General features: G+C 43.5%; 1 long non-coding RNA gene across 1 annotated transcript; it reads left to right on the top strand.

The window, feature by feature from the left end:
- Positions 1 to 6,692: 6,692 nt before the first annotated feature.
- LOC129823038 (uncharacterized) lies at positions 6,693 to 11,204 on the top strand. The gene is made up of 4 exons (XR_008754558.1): positions 6,693 to 6,972; positions 8,014 to 8,085; positions 8,185 to 8,314; positions 8,502 to 11,204. It is a non-coding gene; the product is annotated as an uncharacterized LOC129823038 (long non-coding RNA).
- Positions 11,205 to 19,438: the final 8,234 nt, after the last annotated feature.

The following is a 19,438-nucleotide window of genomic DNA, read 5'->3' as shown; positions in this document are numbered from 1 at the left end:
AATAAAAACAATCTGTTTAGATGTAAATTAAATAATGTTTAAAAATAAAATAATGTTTAAAATGTTATGTTTTTTTCTTAGAATGAGGACAAGGGAGGGGAAAGGCTTATTGGAAATGTATTTTTCCACCAACACAGTGCGTCTCTCCTAAGAGACTGCTTAACACTGGCAGTAATCGTAAACTTGCCTCTGGCACTGTGTGTGTGTGTGTGTGTGTGTGTGTGTGTGTGTGTGTGTGTGTGTGTGTGTGTGTGTGTGTGTGTGTGTGTGTGTGTGTGTGTGTGTGTGTGTGTGTGTGTGTGTGTGTGTGTATATAAAGTGCATGTGAAATGGGATACTCTCCTCCACAGGTCCACACAGAAGGAAGCCTGTCTTCTGTTGTTCCCTACATACTTCTGTTGTTCCCTACCGTCTTCTGTTGTTCCCTACCTGCTTCTGTTGTCCCCTACATACTTTTGTTGTTCCCTACCTGCTTCTGTTGTCCCCTACATACTTCTGTTGTTCCCTACATACTTCTGTTGTTCCCTACCTGCTTCTGTTGTTTCCTACATACTTCTGTTGTTCCCTACAGACTTCTGTTGTTCCCTACCTGCTTCCGTTGTTTCCTACATACTTCTGTTGTCCCCTACATACTTCTGTTGTTCTCTACATACTTCTGTTGTTCCCTACATACTTCTGTTGTTCCCTACATACTTCTGTTGTTCCCTACATACTTCTGTTGTTCCCTACATACTTCTGTTGTTCCCTACATACTTCTGTTGTTCCCTACATACTTCTGTTGCTCCCTACATACTTCTGTTGTTCCCTACATACTTACATATTTCTGTGTGTGTGTGTGAGAGAGAGAGAGAGAGAAATGGGATACTCTCCTCCACAGGTGTGTGTGTGTGTGTGTGTGTGTGTGTGTGTGTGTGTGTGTGTGTGTGTGTGTGTGTGTGTGTGTGTGTGTGTGTGTGTGTGTGTGTGTGTGTGTGTGTGTGTGTGTGTGTGTGTGTGTGTGTGTGTGTGTGTGTGTGTGAGAGAGAGAGAGAGAAATGGGATACTCTCCTCCACAGGTCCACACAGAAGGAAGCCTGTCTTCTGTTGTTCCCTACATACTTCTGTTGTTCCCTACCTGCTTCTGTTGTTCCCTACCTGCTTCTGTTGTCCCCTACATACTTTTGTTGTTCCCTACATACTTTTGTTGTCCCCTACATACTTCTGTTGTTCCTTACATACTTCTGTTGTTCTCTACATACTTCTGTTGTTCCCTACCTGCTTCTGTTGTTCCCTACCTGCTTCTGTTGTCCCCTACATACTTCTGTTGTTCCCTACCTGCTTCTGTTGTCCCCTACATACTTTTGTTGTTCCCTACATACTTTTGTTGTTCCCTACATACTTCTGTTGTTCCCTACATACTTCTGTTGTTCTCTACATACTTCTGTTGTTCCCTACATACTTACATATTTCTGTTGTTCCCTACATACTTACACACGTCTGTTGTTCCCTACATACTTACATATTTCTGTTGTTCCCTACATACTTACACACTTCTGTTGTTCCCTACATACTTACATACTTATGTTGTTCTCTACATATTTCTGTTGTTCCCTACATACTTACATACTTATGTTGTTCCCTACATATTTCGGTTGTTCCCTACATACTTACATACTTATGTTGTTCTCTACATATTTCTGTTGTTCCCTACATACTTACACACTTCTGTTGTTCCCTACATACTTACATACTTATATTGTTCTCTACATATTTCTGTTGTTCCCTACATACTTACATACTTATGTTGTTCTCTACATATTTCTGTTGTTCTCTACATATTTCGGTTGTTCCCCACATACTTACATATTTCGGTTGTTCCCCACATACTTACATACTTATGTTGTTCTCTACAAATTTCTGTTGTTCTCTACATACTTCTGTTTTTGTTTCTTCTCATGACAGGAAGCAAAGAATAATTAATAACATTTTATATTAACCCCTCCTCACTAGGAGGGACCAAATCTTTTCAGCATTTCCAATCCCGTGAGCTAATTTGACAGCTCATGGGATGATGCAGATTCCACTTCAGAGAGACAGGTACCCTAGGGCTAGCCAGCTGGATTGTGGATGCTTACAGATTTGGCTCTCCCTTCCTGCTGGGTGTCATCTGTCTCCTTGGTCTCGCGGTGGATAATTTTGTGTCCTCCTGACATCATGTGCCTGAGCAGTCTGTGCCTGGCAGGGCTTGTCTTTCCAGGTTGGCCATCAAACCCAGCCAGCATGCATCTAATCTGACGAGGCAACTCTCCAAATACAACCGCCCCCCGGGCGCCCCCTCTGTCCAACGTCAAAAATCACGGCCCCACAAAAAAACTTCCCATCCTTCAAGACCGCGCGCGGCCCCCGCTCCTCCGACGACATGGTAAAGGGGGAGAAGAGGGGGTGCGGGGTTTCAGAGGGAAGAGGGGGGACTTATTTCGCTCACACAAAGAAAATGTTCCCACTTTCTGTCCCGTGGCTGTCACTTTGATTGCCATCGTGGTGCGGAGGGTATGCCTCAACAGGTTTGGGCCTCTCCCTGCCTGTTGCCGGCAGTTGACTTGGACACCGCGCCATTCGGATGAGGCAATACTTTGGTTGGATTATCGTTACAGCGGACGTCCCTGTGGGAGAAGTGACAGCACAGCGGCCCGCTAATCTCGGGGACAGCACCAAACCGGGGCCCGCTGAGAACGCTAATCGTAAACGACACAATCGTTCCACTCCAAGGAAAGGCAGTTTACATATCGCAAGATGCGGCTGACAAGGTTGCTTGGCGGATAAAAAATATTTTTTCCCAAAAAGCACATGATGACTACATATGTTGATTTTCAGGCTGAGCTACGTGTCTGCTGCTGCTTCTTGCTGCTTCCTTCCACCGCTCGTCCTCTTGCTTCCTCGGCCCTGGATGAGGATGTGACAGCAGGGCAGCGTCATGCTCCACCGTGCCTCGTGAGGTGCCACTATTACCGGGGCTCCAGTTATTTCCTGAGGCCTCTTTCTCTCTCTCTCTCTCTCTCTCCCTGGCAGAGTTGTGGTGGGCAGATCAGGAGCAGCCTCCAGAATAGAGTGGCACCAGGACGACTGACCTGTTCAGTGCCCAGGGAACTGCAGTGAGCTGACTGACTGGCTGAGGAAGAGAGGGGAAGAGGGGGGCAGGTGGGTGTACGGAAGGAGGGGCCACGCCTAGGGGCCTAGGCAGTGAGTAATCCTCCCCATCCACCCCCTCCGCCCCCCACCTGTTTAGAGCCACAGTCAGTGGCGCTCAGCATGCTGTGAACGCCAAGCACCATGGTCCCTCTGGCCTTCTCCAAGGGCCCAGAGATCATGACCAGAGCCAGAGAGAGAAAGAGAGGAGGAGTGAGTGAGAGAGAGAGCAATGTAATGCAACATAATTAAACCCATTGGGTAATGTGAGCAGCACCGTCGTTAGGGGCTGTGTGGAGGGGGAGAAAAAAAGAGCTGTGTTTTCTAAGCCATCACCATGCTAACAGGCCCGATGGGTATGTTTTGTAAACCACTCGTACAGACCTCCCACAGAACACTCACCGTTTGTCTAAGGACTCAATGCTCCAGGACCTCAGCCAATTTACTGCAGTCTGAGCAAGTGAAGAGCAAGCCTGTGGTTTCACATGCTGTGTGTGGAGGTCTATGAAACAAAGCTATATGCTATGGAGGGAAATACTTAAGCAATAAGGCATGAGGGTGTTTGGTATATGGCCAATATACCACGGTTTATGGATGTTCTTATGCATGACACAAAGCGGAGTGCCTGGATACAGCCCTTAGCCGTGGTATATTGGCCATATACCGCAAACCCCCGAGGTTCCTTATTGCTATTATAAACTGGTTACCAACGTAATCAGCATTCAGGGCTCAAACCCGGTTTATAAAGAGAAATAAATGACATGTACATCTAACTAACCTGTAACCTGTAGTTCATTGAATTAATGTATAGTTAAATATGACTACACATTTGAAATTGTATAGGAATTTCTTATAAAACATTTAATGTTAAGCACATTGTTAAAGTATTGAACATTTTTTACACCTTTTATTCAGAAATATTGTCGATGTTATTTATTCTGTAAATATTTCCGGAAACTTTTTAAAAATGTAACTTTTTTTTTTACTATTTGAAAACAATACACTTTGTGTTATTTGGCCTTGAAAAGCTATTCTATTTCAGAACGGGTGTGCAAAGAAGAGATCACCCCTGTTGCTGTATTCACTTAATAGACCTGTGAGACATATGAGTCTAAACACATGACATGGCTCATGCAAGGGACTATTGCATGCGAACCTAACTGGAATCTGGGAACACAACCCTGGCAGATAATAATGGGCAAAGACAGTGTCATCGTTCGTGCAGTTTTTTGTGGCTTTAGTTCAGTTTGCGGTCCTCACTCCCAATATGTAGGCCACATTTCTTTAGGTGTAATTAATTCACTCTCAACTATAAGAAAAAAAATGACATCCTATTCATCCTTTTACACAAAGTCAATGAAAATATAATTAATTTAAAAAATATATTTCATTACAAATGTACCAGTGAAAAATAAGGTATATATAATTCAACAACTGTAAATTAATAATGTGGGTCTATGCTTTATTGAGGAAATTGACATTGGCAGTTTTTATATATATGTATATATTTCATGGCTGTTGATGTCTAATTACATTTTTACCATCACAATAATAATGTTATACTCTTAAACTCTCAAATTCTGCGAGTGTACTACAATGTATCTATAATACAATACATTACATTGCAGCCTATTATACATAAGTATTTTTAGTCTTTAACAAAATATTTGATCTATCATAAATATTATTTGCCTGCACAGCTGCACATCAAGGGAATATTGGTTATGACGTTGTCATACTGTGTAGTGTGTCCGTGTTGTTTTGGCATTATTTCATGCTCATCTGACCTTGTTTGTAGGCAATCAATTTAAAAGCACCCCAACTTATTTTCACGAACGTCAAAGTTTACTGAACGCACTCTTTTTTCCAATGGGCCCTGGAGCACTCTGCGATGGCAGTCAATCAATTGCCACAAGAACTGCTCATGACTGCAATATCTAGTAGCCTCGGATCAAAATCAATGGGGCGGATAGGCTAACAACTATTTAGCTAGGACGGTAATTAGTGCATGTCTGAAGACTTTATTTTATGTGGAAGTGACAATTGTGAGTAAATGCGGCCACCTCTTTTAGAACAAATGTTGGAAGTCTGAACATGCAACACTAGCCCCCAAACAACCCCGTTCTTAATGTGGTCTTGCCAGGAGTCCTTGTCTCTAAATATGCCTACACTGAGAAGAGGTGAGATATTTACATTTAGATACTAAATTAATTTACTAACCAGTGTCTCATTAACCAAACTGGCAATTATAAAACTGGACCTTGTTTTCACCTAGTGGCAAATTATGTGAACAGACTTTTTCTTCAGTAAAACAAGTCTTCCGCTCCTCGCCAGAATTAGCATAACATCAAGTGATACTCTCAAACTTCTTCTCTGTATATTATATCTGCATGACTTTTGAAGAATGAGCCCACTAAATCATCTAGTCTCTACACGTACTGTACTTTGTACTTATCTTTGGCTCATTCATCCCCCCTCCTCTCCCCTGTAACTATTTCCCAGGTCGTTGCTGTAAATGAGAATGTGTTCTGTCAACTTGCCTGGTAAAATAATGGTTAAATAAAAATACAACTTGGTGGTCTTTGTGGGATACAGTGGCCCATAATATTATAGTATTTAATTTACTGAAGTTAATGTACTATTGCGTGTAGTGTATAATCTCACTTTTAAAGTCATATTCAGATATCTACTATTTCCTGCTATGGCCGACATTGTACACACAGCATAATGTTTCAATTCTAAATCCATGGCAGACACACACAATAAGGTATCACATGATGAAATCCCTCTAAATGATGGCCAATCCTTCTAATTACCACTGTCGTCAACCTGAATGGGGTACGGGAATTCTATAGATGTAAATGGACTATCACTCTGTTATGAGACACTTCAATTTATTGTATTATAGGCAATGCAGAGGTGACTCATCAGCCACATCCTCAGTGTTAGACTTTATGTGGCTGTGGGGAACTCACTGATAAAGCCACACCATAGAACAAGACTGACATCTGCAGTCCTAACTCATGCAAGACCTCCTGTCCTCCATCATTATCCTTGCATTGAGATTTACACCCTGAAATAAATGGCATTTCGTCAATAACAATGCAGCTGTTTAAATGCCTTATCATACACACAGACACACAGAGAGAGAGAGAGGGGAATTTGCACATCATTATAACACTGTACATAGCCATAATATGACATTTGAAACTTCTGTGAGTGTAATGTCTACTGTTAATTTTATTGTTTATTTCACTTTTGTTTATCTATTTCACTTGCTTTGGCAATGCTACCATATGTTTCCCATGCCAATAAAGCCCTTTGAATTGAATTGAGAGAGAGAGATTAAATACTAAACCATTGAAGATGGAAATGTGCTGCTAAATGTGTAGGCTACACCCATAGTATACATTCACAAAAGTGATGATTGATGCTACGGAACTGTACCTACTGGTACCTTAGAATCAGCATTGGTATGCCTCTAAGTGTGCTCCCCGTTTTGGGAGGTTTGGTTTGATCCAAGACCTCGTACCCGGAAGTAGTGTGAATATTTACTTCAGCTGACGTCAAATCAACTGACTACAATTACAGTTTAGGTTTTTGTTAGAATAACCAAAAATATATGCACAACTACGTATGATAACTTGCATGTAAATAGCTACTAAGCATTTATATCTTCTGTAGCTAGGCTATAGCGAAAAGAGGCTGCTAAAGCCAGCTTACTCAATTCTAAACAAAGTAACGTTATTTCACGTGTTGTCGGGATTTGTGTGTTTTAACGCGTGACTATGGACAAGCTAGCCATAGGTGAGTTCATTATTATGTTACCATACATCGCATTTAACTTAGCTAGCTAACCTACAGAACTCGAGAGAGTCATATGTTGCAGAATGTACGAATACTGGGTGCCAATCTTTTTAGCTCGCTAACATTTCACTCCATGTATGTACAACATTTTTGTAATTTTAGCAGACGCTCTTATCCAGAGCAACTTACAGTAGTGAGTGCATACATTTTCATACTGGTCCCCCGTGGGAATTGAACCCACAACCCAGGCGTTGCAAGCACAATGTTCTACCAACTGAGCCACACAGGACCAATTACTCTGTGTCAAATGCCAAAGATTTTATTTGTATGTTTAGCATGACAGGAGTGTCAAGGTTTGGAATGATAGCCAAACGGACTGGTACCAAGACTAGTAGCCTCTAACCTGGTCCCAGATCTGTTAGCCAACCTCTAACCTGGTCCCAGATTTGTTAGGCATCCTCTAACCTGGTCCCAGATCTGTTAGGCAGCCTCTAACGTGGTGGCAGATCTGTACGAACATGGTCCCAGATCTGTTAGGCAGCCTCTAACCTGGTCCCAGATCTGTTAGGCAGTCTCTAACCTGGTACCAGATCTTTTAGATAGCCTCTAACCTGGTCCCAGATCTGTTAGGCAGCCTCACCGTGTCCTTGTGTAGTTTCCTTTTTTTCTCAATTCAGGAGCTAAATTGAAATGTAATTCTAATTTGACTGTCAATGACAGATATGTGGAACATTTTACAATTTTTCCTCTAAGGTGGGGACACAATTCCTTGAGTTTAAATGGAATTGACCACAGTGTTGACTGCTAGCCCTAGTCCTCCTACGATAGAAAATAAAGTTGTTTCTTTTCAATATATCTGACACAGAGGAGGCTGGTAGGAGGAGCTATAGGAGGTTTCCATATGTTTGAAGCACTTTCCATTTATTCCATACCAGCCATTACAATGAGCCCGTCCTCCTATAACTCCCCCCACCAGCCTCCACTGATCTGACATGATCAATTACTCAACATGACATGTTGATGGTTTGTGTCTCCCATTAGATGTTGGTGATATTCAGTCCAAGCCAATGGCGTGTCGTAAAAGGGGAGATCTGCTATTTTGTGAATTTTTAGGTGAGTTTTTAGCTTGCACCATAATATGTCATTTGACCAATTGATTAATTGTAATTTGATCTTTGCTAACATACACGTTTTTGTGATTTTTTTTTAAAGGAAAAACATGGATTCAGAGAGAGCCGTTTCCTGGACAACCTGAACAAAATGGTGGTGGAGACCAATGAGGAGTTGTTGCCCAAATGTTCAGAGCACATGCATAGGCACCTCTGTGAGGCCCTCACACGATGTAAGCCCCTTCCTGACCTAGCCAGTGTATTTTTCAATTGCTAACCATTGCAGTTGAAATATGGACTGATTGAATGCTATCGTAGTGTTCTCCAGATTACTTGACTGCGTTGTATTATTTCAATGTGCCTTACTGATAAAGCTGGAAAGTACTTGAATGTTACATTGTTCATTGTGTTTTTCTACAGTGGAGGATGGGAATCACACGTCACACAGGATCCAGGAGAGGGAGCTAGAGGCAGACCAAGTAAAGACACAGGCTCTCTTCAAAGCCCATGAATTACCAATAGTGATTTAACCATTCACAGGCATGGATTGTGACAACAGACCAGGGCCCAGTTTCCCGTTATCGATGGAACTTAAGCTTACGAGTGTATGAACAAGGCATCGTACAACAACCGAAGAAGTCGCTTATGTTTCCCAAAACACTAAGCAGGGAGAACTTTCACTAAGTCTGTCGTTGGAGCAGGTGTCATTACTGATAGGATGGAAAGAAAGGCAGCGCTGCTCACGGATCAGCTTGGTCCATTCAAATCTTACCTTAACATTATAATTATTCCACAATACTGAGGAAGGATCAGCTGCTGCTCCTAGAGAGCTATTATCACATATAGGCTATGGCTGCAAATATTATGGTGGCTTATTAACCTAATGCTTATGCCCAGCCTACACATCATTGCTCGCATGTTGTTACACATCATGAAATATATTTAGGCAAAAATTACAAACAGTAGCCTACAATTAGCCAAATAGAACTCAATTGATTGAACAAGAAATAGATTTCATTTCTGTATTTACCTTTTATTACAGTCATCTGGGTTTTCATTTGAAGCATATTTTTATTCTTCGCTTGTCTGTAACATACAAAGACTTTGGTAACTTTGTAGTCAACTTTGTTCTGAATTTATAGGCGTTTACAGAGAGACAGATAAACATCTTGAGTCTGTGTTTAGCAGAGATCTTCTATGTATAAAGTTATGTGGAAGGGCAAAAAAAGCACCTAACAATGCACTTAGCTGTTCTAAGAGTGATCTGAGACAGTTAGTAAATAAAGATTGTTTTCAAGTGCAACATTAGTTCTAATGGGTTTGGGAAAACAACTCAGGGATTTACCAATGCTCCTACAAAGATTCTAACGATGAACTTGGTTTTAAGATGCTTTCGGGAAACCGGGCCCAGGGGCGGATCATTTGGCATCTAACAGGAGATGGCTGTTTGAAACAGAGTGCCACCCAAGTCTCCCCAACAAGAGGGTTTTCATTTCCAATTTCATTTTTGTCTAGTTCAGATTTTTTTTGGTCTTCGAGCCTGACCCAGATCCCTGTGTGTTGTGCACCTTAGAGCACCTAGTTGCAGGTGACCATAGACAGACAGAAGGAGGACTGGGACAAGTGTCTAAAGGACCAGCAACGGTTGAAGGAGGAGGTGGACGAGGAGCATACCAAGGCCATCGGACGCCTCAGCATCATGTACAGCAACATGAAGAAGAATCTGTCCAGATTCTCTCACTTTTAATCCTCTGTGTGTCTGTCTGCTTGAAATTAAGTTGTTGAATTTGATTGATGCGGTACTTAGTCATTGGCGCTAACAGAGGACTTCTGAGGACAAAAGTCAACAGTTTCCAGATCACAAATGACAAAGTGTGATTAACAACGTGGCATTTTCACAGCCCTTCAAAATCACAATTTTCTGGCCTAAGCACATGGAATATGTATGTCAAGCTCTGGAAAAATGTCATTTTTAAACCATAAAGTACATGATTGTTCCTTGGCTGCTAAACTTATTTTTTAATGGAATTATGCTAGGAGGTGTTGATAGATGTGTGTTTTCTATGGTAGGGCAGATTTTCAAACCGTCACAATTTTGGCAACAGGGTTCTCGATCCAGGAGGGGATTGAATGTCTCTGCTGTAACCAAGAAACTTGATCTAGACATCTGGCCACTTAGCTAGCCAGGTTATTATTATTATATATATATATATATATATATATATATATATATATATATTACCTTTATTTAACTAGGCAAGTCAGTTAACAAATTCTTATTTACAATGACGGCCTAAGTTAGCAAACCAAATGCATAGCTGGAGCCCTGAGTTTGATATAATTTCACACATCTTAGATTTCTTATAGTTATACTTATAGATATAAACAGTGGCGTAGCACAAAAAAAACGTTTGAACAGTATTGAAAGTCATACCGTTGGTATTTTTAAATACCCCGGTATATGGTATCAACGGTATATCGCCCAAACCTAGTGTTTCCCTCCAACTGAATAAGAAAAGAAACTGGATTTTGCCACTGATTTAGATATTTGAAGCTTCAGGCGAGTGAAAATGTTGAATGTCAGAAGTGCAATTCAAAGCTGGGTTGTCAACGGCACAGGTCAACATCTCAAACTTTACTCACTGAGCAATTTCCCCAACTATGCGTGCCTCACCAACTCTTCAGATTAGGGTACAGTGAACCTTTGACATCAAGTACAACTAGCAACATCTCAAAATAAGTCAATCAGAAATGGTTTTACTGAAGCAGGCTCAAGCTGTCAGAAATTGACATTATTTAGTGGTGTTTTCCTGGGCCTCTTATGTACCTTGTTAAATGGAGAGGTATACTTGTAGCGCTGTATAAAGTGTTTTGTTTAAGGACAGTATTTGCACTGGGCAATGGCATGCTGTTTAGACTGATGGATGGATGGGCACGCTGACACATTCCTGACCTGCTGGGAACAGGATTAATCTTAGCAGAAAGTGACAGAGCAAATATTTTAAATGGCTCTCATGAACACAGAATATGGGCACGGACGCTTTAAATAAAACTTAATTGTTGCGTGGGGGGGATGCAGACCTCATCAATCAGTATAAGTAAAATAAAGCGTTGCTAAACTCTGCATGACTCAAGTGTGTGTTTTTTTCTCTCTCGACTCGAATGTATACAACGTAGTTCAGCAATGCCTTTGACATGTCTGACAGCCGGCCTCGAAACGAGGCCCAGTATCCAATTTCAGTATGAGGTTGAGGCGCAGTCTTTTTCATTTTTGTTCGTGGTGACCCCTTTCCCTTCTACCCGCGATGGCAGCTGCTGTCCGGTTATCCTGGGTCACCCTCTGTGAGTGACTGACATCAGGGCAGGGCCGGTGTGTCATCAACAGAGATCAGAGAGGGTCCGAACATGCCAGCAGATGTGGAGGTATAGTAATGTAGACAGGGGAGCCCTGACGTCCCAGCCAGCTAGAGCCAGACAGGGCATCACCACTTAACGAGGAGTGACAATCCGGAAACGCAGCTCACCTCCGCCAATCTTTCCTCTGGCCCTGTTTATTTCTTCGGTTTAGTGAGAGAGAAAAACTGCCTGGGTATATTCCCAAAAGGTCAACAATAAAGTCAGTGTTAGGTATTCATGAGAAAGTACTGTAAGCCCTTTGCCCCTATTAAGTCCTCTGGTGTGGTGAGAATCTGGTGCACCCCTAATGTAAGTCTGGAGGATGTCACACTGTACTGTACATAGCAGATGTCCACTCAAGGGAAGCATGGCCTGCGGCGGTTCTTACTCAAAGTACCTCTGGAGTGTGGGCGTCCCGTCTTTTGCCAGATACACTCACCGTTCCGGGAAGTAGAGTGTGGAGCAGATTGGACACCGAATGACCCCGGCGTTATCGTCCCTCCTGCCCACCGCCACGTGGAACCAGGGCTTGTTATTCATCTCCTATGTTTACGAAGTCATTGCGTTCTTCCTGTTATGCAAAGAGAGTGGCGATCCCAGTCGACGAGCTGGCGGCCAACATAAATTGTCAGGGAAAAAGCACCCGTAGCACGTCAGGGTGGGGGGGTGGGTGACTATGGAAACACAGATTAGAAAATGTCTGATCACAGCCTGCCTCCATTTCTCTGAAACAAAAGAGGGGCCACATCCATTGGAATGGCGTTGATGGCGTGTGATTCAGGATGGGTATGGAGGTTGCACAAGAGTGGAGTGGATAGAGATTCACTAACCTCTGATATCACTTTCTTATTGAATATACCTAATATAACCCAGGTGCATTGAGATAGTCTCTTCTTCGATGGCCTCCACTCCGTCTGAAGTGGAGAATAAAGAATGGAGGGCTGTAGCCGTTCCTGGCCGTGTCTGCAGCTCTATTGTCCCAACTCCCAGCGTTCTCACACATTTCAGAACCAATAAACCCTCACTGAACTGCTGCTTCTGAAAGCCTGAAAGGGGCCCTTGGCAGTACCCCAGCTCTTGAGATGTAGCTTCTGTACGTAAAGGGCATTCATTACAACAGCTCCTGAGATGTAGCTTCTGTACGTGGAGGACATTCATTACAACAGCTCCTGAGATGTAGCTTCTGTACGTAGAGGGCATTCATTACAACAGCTCTTGAGATGTAGCTTCTGTACGTGGAGGACATTCATTACAACAGCTCCTGAGATGTAGCTTCTGTACGTAAAGGGCATTCATTACAACAGCTCTTGAGATGTAGCTTCTGTACGTAGAGGGCATTCATTACAACAGCTCCTGAGATGTAGCTTCTGTACATGGAGGGCATTCATTACAACAGCTCCTTGAGATGTAGCTTCTGTACGTGGAGGACATTCATTACAACAGCTCCTGAGTTGTAGCTTTTGTATGTCCGCTCTCCTCCATTGAATCATATAATAGGCCTCTCACTCAATTACTGTGGGGTCCAAATTAAAACGGCAATGAACAATTGGGTGTGCTCCCAAGTTAATAACCTAGTATTACAACACCACAGGGAGCCAGTGGATGGGTCCTGTGGGGTTGCTGATGCACATGGTAATATGAATTCTTTGGCAGTGGCAAACGATCACCCTGAGAATTACTAAGTGGCGAGAATGAGCTCTGAGGGCTTACATTTTGGTAATTTAGCAGACTCTCTTATCCAGTGTGATTTACAGTTAGTGCATTCATCTTAAAATATGTGGTTGTCCCACCTAGATATCACAGTCACAGTAAGTACATTTTCCCTCAATAAAGTAGCACAGTCAGAGCTAGAAGACGGGGGAGGGGGAGTATATTGCGAGTGTTAGTTCACAAATGGCTTTTAACATTTTTGGGGTGCTGTGGGATTATTTAAGATACTCTTTGAATAGGTAAGATTTCAGATGTTTTTGGAAGATGGGCAGGGACTCTGCTGTCCTAGCTTCAGGTGGAAGCTGGTTCTACCATTGAGGTGCCAGATCATAGAAGAGCTTGGACTGGGCTGTGCGGGAGCTGCCCTCCCATAGGGGTGGGAAGGTCAAGAGACCAGAGGTGGCAGAATGAAGTGCTCGGGTTTGGGTGTAGGGTTTTAACATACCTGAAAATAGAGAGGGGCAGTTCCTCTTGCTTCTCTGTAGGCAAGTACCGTGGCCTTGAAGTGGATGTGAGCTTCGACTGGAAGCCAGTGGAGTGTATTGAGGAGTGGGGTGACATGGGAGAACTTGGGAAGGTTGAACACCAGGCGGGCTGCAGCATTCTGGATAAGTTGCAGGGGTTTGATGGCACAAGCGGGGAGCCCAGCCAACAGCGAGTGGCAGTAGTCCAGAAGAGAGATGATAAATTCATGGATTAGGACCTGAGCTGCTTCCTGTGTAAGATAGGGTCGTACTCTACGAATGTAGTAGAACTTTGATAACTCCAACACCATGGAGTTATCAACCGTGATGGAGAGGTCTTGGAGCGGGCAGGCATTCCTAAGGGAGGAAGAGCAGCTCCGTCTTGTTGAGGTTGAGCTTGAGGTGGTGGACTAACATATCAGCTGAGACATCTGACAGGCACGCAGAGATGCGTGTCAGAAGGGGGGAAGGAAGAAAAGTAGTTGAGTGTCATCCGTATTAAGATATTTATATTTTTCTGAGGGGAAGTATGGTTATCCTCAGACACTGCCAGTTTAAAAAAATGAGAACGAGGTGGCACATAAAAGCAATTAGACAGTGATTCAAATGGAATTCTCTCACTCACACTTCACCTGGAAAATACCCAATAGGGGTACATTTTGTCTACATTTTGTCATGTAGTGTTTTTGGTCGTCCTGCCAAGTCCAATAAACCCAGATAAGGGCCAGCAAAAACAAACACTTTCCTCCGGTCAGTCAATAACAGCCAGAACAATGGCCAGCGAGGATGCTGGGAATGGCTTGTCATCGCTGGCCTCTACTGGGAACATGCCGCTTGTTGTCGTCTACAAGTTGTGGAATGTCTGGATCCTTTGCCAACTACATACCTCCACAGATGTTTTCTTTCCTTTCATATAACATGTACTATTTATAAATAATGACTATTTGAAAAGGTTTTTGTCACCCCCAACGTCTAACCAATGTAGGTTCCAGAGATTTTTGTCTGGCAGGCTATTGGGTCATTCCCATGGCTGGAAATCTCCCAGGTATTCCTCTTCTACGCCCTTCTCTGTGTCGTTGGGAATGACGACGGAAAGGGGAAAAACCATTATGATTCCTCTGTGTCTCCCTGTAAGTTAGTTGATAAGAGGTTATAGTCTGTGTCTTCAGGGGACAGTGGAGATCTGTGGTTGTTATCAGACGGGTGTTTTTAAACTACTGCTTATTGTTCGATAACGGGTAACGGATGAGCTTTTAATGACCACAATAACAGTGACCTCTACAAGCTACCCGTTATCAGTCACAATACAGAAGAATTAGAATTAGTGAAGAATTAGCCTAATTCTGAGATTTTCAAGAATGTCTCTCAATCAAGTATGCGTCAAACATCTTTAGACCACGATACCCGTAGTCAAACGCAAGTGTGGCCTGAAACCGAAGGACCATTTTTAACAAAGGACAGAAAAGGCCACAGTATCTACCACCTGCTTAATGGAAAAAATTCCACCCCAAAATTATCATTTGGTATTTGTTTCATTAGTCCATTGTTGACATAGTCCCAAAATGGTTTGCTTGTCAGCAATCAAGTTTTCAAGATATGTACCTTTCAAAATGCAAAAATCATCCCCGTATGATGCAAAATGCACGTGGGGCAACTGCCCCCCCACCCCCCCTGTAATTTTCACAGAAACCTCTGTCACCCATTTTTTCCCCCAACACCTTCCCTTGCTGAATTTAAAAAATATATTTTGTGTGTTGGGGGAAACTACCCCAACTCCCAGCAATCCAATGTGAGTCAATGGTAGGCCTACCTTAAAATCATGTCTACAAGTAACTTAATTAAGTTACACAGTCATATTTTACATACTTTAGGATGATTTGGACTTTACATCAAAACCTTATCATAGTGAGGATATTAATAGTGAGATGGGCAATGCCATTTTGTTTCAATATCTAATTTATTTAATTAAGATATCTAGACCATAGCTTTTAATAAGAGTTCATTACAAAAACAAATCAAAATAAATGTATAAAATAGATTTTAACAGACTAATCCTTGGGGCCTTAAAGACATGCTACTGTACTTTGGCAACATGAACATCATCCATATTGTAATGATGTAATTGTAATGATGGGGCGGTGAGTCGGAAGCAGGAGAAACGTTTTAAATAAACCAAGAACACGACGCTAATATAAGGAAGTGGTCCGATACACAAGAACAATACCAACTGGTGAGTGAACCTGGGAGAGTGGCATATAAAGGGGAGGAAATGATGAAGGTAATGGAGTCCAGGTGTGAATCATAATGATTCACGTGTGCGCAATAATGAGTGCCAGGTGTGCGTAATGATGAATCCCAGGACCGGTGGTTAGTACTCTGGCGACGTCGTACGCCGGAGGGGAGAAGCAGGAACAGAAGTGACACATACATCAAATTTTTACCAAACTTTTCTTTTTTTGTGTCAGCAATTGGTTCATTGTTCTAATCGCTCGGCAGTTATCCCACATGACATTATCTGAGTGAACAAAAACCCAGTACACCAATACATTAATTAGGGCATGTTGGGATAAACTTGTTTACTTTGCCTGATTTACCTCTAAACGTAGTACTTAGTGTTGTACAGTAGGCTGAATTTACATCCTTCCTTGAAAATGTTTCCCGTTTTGATGTCGTGAAATAAAGGAAATGATTTAATGAAATCTATTGTTAAACGATCATGGGGAAACCATTTCCCAACCTTTTTATCAGTTATTTATCGCTCGTTGTCGGCATATTGATGATTTAAGGAAATAGCTCAACAAACAGAGATGTAATAGCTGGACGTAATATAAAAGATGATTCAGGAGCCTTCTCCTGGTGAGTGAAGTAGCAGGGACGGTAAGCTAGGCAAACACCATGGTGATATTCCCTCTGTCAGTTTCTTTCAGTTCCTCTCTGAGGTCAAATTGGATCACACGGATCATCGATAGAGTGCTGTATTGCTCTCATCTCCTCAACATGAACCTCTCCAAACGTTGGAGGATGCTCATGTATTCCCAGGCACACACTATGCATTATACTGGGAACGGTTCCCAGTCGGTATTTTCCTTTTGACATCAAGCCTTTCATTTTAGCTATGAATTATGTTATAATATTCTGGTCAAGATCAGGCCATTGTGCATGGGATCCCGGCTAGAGTGGATTTTTTTCTACCGTAATATTGGAACCACTCCGTCCAGATGCTGCATCATTGTGAGTAGCCCTCTCCTCTAAACAGAAGGTTCCGGAATAAGATCTCTGAAGCACATCTCATATCCAACTAGAAACAAGCCCTGAAACCCAATAAATCAATCAATTGCGTTTTATAAGGGGGTGTGTTACCCACTCAGGAAATGGAGTATTCCTGCTGTTGCTTAGCCACCTTGTATCATGCTGAGTAGGAGACTGACAGCACAATGAGTGTGTGTATGTGTGCGCTGTGTATGTGTGTTTACGCAAGCTTACAAATGCACATGTGTGCATGCAATTGTGCATTTGTGTCTGTGTGTGGCACAGCTCCAAATGATAGAACCCTGTGTCTGAGTCAGTCTCCCATCCTCGCTGATCCTGGGAGGCCCAGGCCGGGCCGAATCTCCCATCCTCGCTGCTCCTGGAAGGCCCAGGCCGGGCCGAGTCTCCCATCCTCGCTGCTCCTGGAAAGCCCAGGCCGGGCCGAGTCTCCCATCCTCGCTGCTCCTGGAAGGCCCAGGCCGGGCCGAGTCTCCCATCCTCGCTGCTCCTGGAAAGCCCAGGCCGGGCCCAGTCTCCCATCCTCGCTGCTCCGGGGAGGCCCAGGTTGGGCCCAGTGTCCCATCTTCGCTGCTCCGGGAAGGCCCAGGCCGGGCCCAGTGTCTTAGCAGAGGAATACCTAGGAGTGGGCTTTTCCAATAAAGGAAACTCTCTTTCAGGGCCTTATGACGGCCTTAAGTTTTCATCCTCTCCCTCTCTGAACCCAAGTGGGCCGCTTCATCTCGGGCTGGCTCTCAGCCCCTAATGACTTTACCTTGAGGAACAGAGGCCTGGAGCTTAAAGCAGCATTACTCATGCCCTGGCCGCCCATGTTAAGTGCGCGACGCACTGCTATCGTGTCATTCGGTTAAGAACCTGGCCCTGCAGCCGTGGGACTCAACAGAACACTCTGGTCTCTGTCTCTGACAGGCTGGGATCATCATGTACGAACATTGTCTGAACTGATACGTAACGTCTGTTGTTGTTTGGAGTGGAGTCATCTTCAGTCACTTCAGGAATAGTCCCCAGTGGTCATGACACAATTAAAGCACGGGTAGAAGAACTTTCAGGGCATGTAGAAGGAGTTTTTGTATTTGTCATCCATTATACCAAGGTGTTAGCCTACTCCTTTGTACTTTGTATGTCATAACATTTAAAAACACAACAACAAAAAAGCATTATATCACCATATGTCATTTTAACCTGTCAAATTTCAGACCCTGGCAGCACTTTGTTTTCCATAAGTCTTGTCTATAAATTTCAACTTACACTCAATATGATATACCCTGTTGTATTGTTGAGGGCTAGCAAGCCTGTCAGCAGCAGTTGTGTGGGGCTGGAGCCTGCAGCAGGGCTGAGTCCTCTAGCAGGAGCGGAGGGATGGAGGGTGGGAGGTAGGACCCTGGACCACAGATCAAAGTAGCCACAGTGAATGGAAGCCCTGAGCAGAACACCTGCTCCTGCCTCGCCGGCCGGCCAAGTCAGACACATTATTCCACCAGCCGCGCTGTTTAATGGCTTCTGTGGGGACCCCGCGAGTGGAGGGCCATCCAGGGCTGCCTCATGCTACGCAGGTACAGGCCATACACACACACAGTACACACATTCTAATAACGCAAACACAGAGACAAACTCACACAACAGACTCACACATAAATGCACATGCACACACCTGGGCTTAGCCTAAGAGGAAAGCCTTTGCTGCCCCCACGCTCCGATTCTGTTACACAGCGCTCTGGTGAGGGGAGTGTGGTTATGCTTGGCCTGAGATCAATAATGAGCAGAGAACAAATCATCCTAAGGAAAACAGTAAACATCTGTTTTGAGACTTGGCCACCTCTCGTTGGCAACGTCAGGCTAACTTCAACAAGGCTGGTGTTCCATGAGCGAGTGAAGGAAAATAAAAACAAACCTCGACGTAGGTATTAAGTGTCTTGTAATATGTCTAAACAGAATGATTTGGTTGTTTCTCAGACTGGCAGGTGAACGTCAGTGGTCATCGTGATTTTTTAGAGCCATTGAAAATATTGGTTGTTGAAAGATTACCTGCGACAGGACCATGTCTGTACAAGTCTTTGTGTCAGCTATGTGATTTGTACACTGACGATGATGTTTTGATTACTAGACCACATGCATTCAAATAAAAGTAATCTCTTTTAAATAAGGTGGAGGACCAGCATGCTCCATGTGTCTTACTATTTTTATGGCCTCTGTCTAGAAGTGGACCTTAAGACACACATTGTTTCCTGTTACTATGGGGTTTCTGGTTTAAGCTCTGTCCTGACTTTTCTGTCTCAATGGCCACAATAACGTTGAATGTTAATCTCACCAAACAGAATTTGCCCCCATCCTCCCTCCCCCCCGAAGCCTTCGCTGTCTGCCTTGTTAGTGGGGATCTGACTGGGTTGCCATGATGGCCGACTCCCTCCTGCCGCACCTATGGGCAGCGGTGTGGTGATAGACTTTGCAGCTTGGCCCCTCTGCTCTCTCAATCTCAGCATCCAGCCACAGGGGAGCCTGAGATCTGGCAACCACCAACGT

The sequence above is a fragment of the Salvelinus fontinalis genome, chromosome 25 (genome assembly GCF_029448725.1).
Source record: "Salvelinus fontinalis isolate EN_2023a chromosome 25, ASM2944872v1, whole genome shotgun sequence".
In the NCBI taxonomy this organism is placed as follows: Eukaryota; Metazoa; Chordata; class Actinopteri; order Salmoniformes; family Salmonidae; genus Salvelinus; species Salvelinus fontinalis.
This window is presented reverse-complemented; position numbering and strand designations above follow the sequence as displayed.